General features: G+C 37.0%; 1 pseudogene; it reads right to left on the bottom strand.

The window, feature by feature from the left end:
• Positions 1-231: 231 nt before the first annotated feature.
• On the bottom strand, positions 232-3,650 carry LOC104505670 (annotated as a pseudogene).
• Positions 3,651-4,758: the final 1,108 nt, after the last annotated feature.

The following is a 4,758-nucleotide window of genomic DNA, read 5'->3' as shown; positions in this document are numbered from 1 at the left end:
GAATTATGTTAGATGTGCTATTTCTTCAAAGAAATTAATTTCCATTCTCCGCATCAGTGAGAGAACTTCAGAAAGCAACTTTTTCAGGTAGGTTTTTTTCATTACTATTTTATTTAGAGATTAAAGAAACCAACCCCATACCAGATCTAGTTTGCATTGACAGTAGAACTGATTTAAATTTAAAGTGTTCTATTTTAGTTACAAAAAACATAGACAGTTTACATTACTTACCCCGTTGCTCTTCCAACAACATCTTTCTTATCTAACCAGCTCTGACCTTCTTTGTACAAACCTCTTATCATCAACTTCATTATTATCACCTTTAGTCAGAAATTTGATATTCTCATTTTCTCTAGAAGGCAACAAGAGAAAAACTAAATACCACTTAAAAATCTCAATTAACATCTACAAAGCACAATGAAGATGAAAAGTGCTACATCAGTAGATAACAATGTTTACTTCCAGACCTGCTTGTCCAGCTTATTTAACAAACACTATTAAACCATTAACATTACTGACAAAGTCAGTAGATTTTGACAAGAAGTGTTTTTTAAAACACTCCTAGATTGTCATATGATGTAAACAATTACACAACAAACACCAACAGGACATTGTCCATCTAGAGCAGGAACTAAACTTTTAACAAAAGCAGTACATGCCCATCTAGGAAAAAAAACCCATCCCATCCCTCTTCGTTTCCAACAGAACAGAATTTAACTCTGAAATACTGAATAACACCCTACTAAGAGGGTTTGGATTGTTTTTTTTGTAGTTTTTGTTTTCAGGTGGGGTTTTTTGTTGTTTGACAGGGGTTTTGTTTGTGGGTGTGGTGTGTCCAGCCCACCCCCCAATTGTGGAATAAGATTCTGTGAAGTCATCACACATTAGAGAACAAATTTAACTGAATTTGAAGCAAAAATTTCACATGAGGTACTCTAAAAATCTTCCCTTAGTAAAGAAAGTGGTATAATAATACAGTGCTTTAGGCAATTTATTCCAAGTTCCATACACTTGTTCACCTCTTAGCAATCATATTTATGTCAAAATAAAACTTTGTCCTCCTTTTGATGGAAATAAATATTGAAGAGCCTCTAAAATAGCTGTAAGTCCACATCAAATTCAGTATTTTGTCACTAACACTGCAATACAGTTTTAGTTCACCCATTAATAATTAAAGTGAGTTCCTGGCAAAACCTCATTAACATTTGATACTTATTAACGTGGCAAATAAAGACACATAATCAATTTTTAAATAACATCACGCAGACAAAACACTGCATGGGATTTTTAGAGGGTTGTACAGAGAAATCCAAGCGGTGGCAACACTTCAGGAGGTGGCAGTCTGCCCCCTCGGGGATGAGTGCCTGCAGAGCTCAGAGAGCCAGGCTGCTCCCCTGGAGCCAGAGCCCACGTTCCAGACATGGAAGGGGCTCAGTCCTTTTTGTAGGAATAGAGGTTTAAAGTCCTGAACACACCCAAATCATAACCTTTCCCCAACGTTTCAAATGAACAAACCTTACACTATGTTTTGAACATGATATAACTCAACCACTGTTGTTAGAAAGCCTGCCATGTTTCACTCCCTTTCAAGCGTTAGTCATATGTGCAGGAGATGTCAGTTCAACACTCCTATTTAAATAAAGTTTACAGGTTTCAAAATTATTTTGCTCAATAAGCTGCTAATTGCAAGTAATTATTTCAAGAAACAGGGTTTGTTGTGGTGTGGTTTGGTGGTTTTGTTTTGGTTTTTTACAAAGATAAATTAGGTATTAAAAAGAAAGAGGCAACTCTTGAATGTACATATTTTTTAAAAAAAATGCATTGAAGAACACATATTACTCAAAAGATTAACACCTCAAGTGCATGGCCAGGACCTCCTGAGGAGCAAATATGTCAATGCTTGCCACCTCCAGGTTAGCTTTTCGCTGTGTAGAATTAGAAACAGACCTGTTGCTCTTTGAGAGGGAACTGTTCATTATACTAGGGATGGGGAATAAAGGTAAAAACTAATCTACCTGTTGCTTTTCAGCATGAATTGCTGTTGGCATTGTGACTAACAGGCACAAAAAGAGTAAGAATCTCTTCTTTCATTCCAAGTCAAGTCTTTTCCTGGAAAAATTCAGTTAGCAAAGATCACACACTTGTCAGACTTGATCTATAGTTCTGATTCTGAATCTTCACCTTCTTTCAGGGATTTGCTTTTAGGAGGTAGCTATTCCTCATAACCAAAATCCCAATTCTGTAACAGTCAGTACACAGGTGGACTCTGCTCCCATATGTATCACTACTGCTGGCAAAAATAACACGTACCACTCATATTACTGGACTCTTTGACAAAGGTTTACCTACTTTGAACCTGAGCAACTTTGCTGAGGGACAGGAGTCAGGGTCTCAAGAAGTGGGACACAGAACTGGGGACAAAAGCACACCACATATCCTCACTTGCCTTTTTCATAGAATACTACCAAAATTAAAATATAAGTGAAAGTCATAGTGAAGGAAAATATATTTAGAAACAAGGAAAATGCCAAGTTGCATTACTTTTCATGTATTTTGATTACTCCGTGAACTATTGGAATGTCTCTGCCTTCAATTTTAAAAACAACTATTTCACCAGCTCTGATTGGGTCATCATGGAAATTTGTTAAGAATAACAGGTCTCCCCTGTGAAAAGCTGGTTCCATGCTGCCACTATAAGCAAAAAGAGTTTATTAGCATTATGGTAAACAAAAGAACCACCATGAAAATAAAGAATATTTAATTTGTACAGATAAGCTCATGATTTTAACTGAAATCTGTAGCTTCACCCACTCAGTAACACTACACTATAACCCAAACCTCAATAAGTCCTAAGCTGAGCCAGCCTGTGGAAGACTGACTGACTGCCTCAATGAAAGAGGCTGTAGAGAAAAGTAACTCTATTGTAGCTATGAGAAAGAACGAAGGGAATCACTCTGGTTAAGAAAACCAATCCATTAGTGAAAAACCCGAGTGTTTGATAGTACATCAGGAAGTACTCCTCTACATAGAAAGAGTTTAATGCACATGAGCAAGAGTTATGCTTACATCAGTGCTCAATAATAATGATCAGAAAATTCATTCCTTTTTTCAAGGCCAGCCATAGTATCTTTTGGTAACAACCTTTAAGGTAGGATCACAGATCCCATAACAGTATTTTACTGGAAATCATCTGTTCATGTTATTAGTTATTTACTGCATATATTCCTTGCTGACACATTCAATTTCTTCATTCAAGGCTGAATCTGACATGAACATGCACTTAACCTCATGCATTTGATCAGCACACAGGGGCCTGCAGGACTGGCACTTTATATAGCACTCTATCAATAGCACTCTATCAATTGCTTCTACAAACTTTGGTGAATACTTGACTGCAACTACAAAAGCAGTCTCTGCTAAGTGTCCAAAAACAGAGTTAGAAGAAAATAAGTATTTGAGTACTTCAAGTAGGTGAGATTTCAAACTCCAAATCTATCCAAATAGGAAATGGAGGAGACCGAGGACAAAACAGTATTTAGACTTGAACAAAAAACCTTTACATTGACTTACCTGAGCACCACAATAGGGCTTTCACTGCCGGTAATGACGATCAGCCCTTTCCATATCATAAGGGCAGAAGACACTATCATAGCAAAATTTAAGACTTGGTAATACAGCTATATGAAATAAGAAAGTTATTTTAAGAAGTTACTGTGTTTATATTATATTATATTCTGCACAACATAGAGCTTCAACCCATATGTAACACTGGATCACAATCCAGGCACATGGACTGCTATGCTAAAATCATATTCCAACAGAAGCCTCATGGGACAGAATATCATATTGGCAATCCAACTGTACAAACCATACTGCAGCATAAAGTTTTAATCCACTGTGTGCCTCAATCCTGGCTTATTACACCTGTGCAATACTCCCATTTGTTAGTGCTAGAAGCTAGTGAACTCACTTAACAAAGGCTTCTAAAATATAGAAAGTTATAAGACAAACAATCAAATCGATGTCAATCCATGTCCCTGACTCCTATCTGAGATCTTAAGTGTTCAAAAAACACCTAAGAAATACTGTAAGATCAATAATGGCACACGTCATACTTGGACTAGTTATTTTTGTTTAAAAAGAGCAGCTGTGGGAGTAGCAGACAGATGACAAAGGATCATTTCCTGCTACTGTCAGACAGAAGTTTCTTAGGTGGAAAAAAATCTTTTTATCAATTTGATTTTCTGCCTCAAACCCCTACTGCTTCACCAGTCATTACAGCAGTGGGCACACTTTCTTCACACTACTTCCTTTTATTTTTGCCCTTGGCAATATAAACGACCCTGCCCATCTCCATTTATCATATGGCTCACTGATGTAAAATATGGAACCAGAAGTTTCCAGACGATCATTCTAGTTTGAAAGCATATATGCTGGGAACCTGACCTACTGAACTTAGCATTGGTCAAGCTTCAAAATCTGCTCTGAAGTTTGTGTTGTGGGTTTTTGGGGGGTTTGTTTGGTTTTGGTTTCTTTTAATTATTGATAAATATTTTAAAAAAGGGAACTTTCACAACTTGGAAATCAGAAGTTTTGTCACCAGTGTTATATTCTGCCTTACAGCCGGTTATTTACCTAATCGCATAGTAAAAGTAAATAAAGATACGTATTTTGAACCACAAGAGCTCAAAAAACCACTGCGCCTCCAGAATGAAGGTGATGACTGACAGCTTTATACCCAAGACCCGAAGGCCCCCC

This window comes from Eurypyga helias, unplaced genomic scaffold, assembly GCF_000690775.1.
Source record: "Eurypyga helias isolate BGI_N326 unplaced genomic scaffold, ASM69077v1 scaffold42566, whole genome shotgun sequence".
NCBI classification, from domain to species: Eukaryota; Metazoa; Chordata; class Aves; order Eurypygiformes; family Eurypygidae; genus Eurypyga; species Eurypyga helias.
The sequence above is the reverse complement of the archived record's forward strand: the minus strand, read 5'-3'. Positions and strand labels throughout refer to the sequence as shown.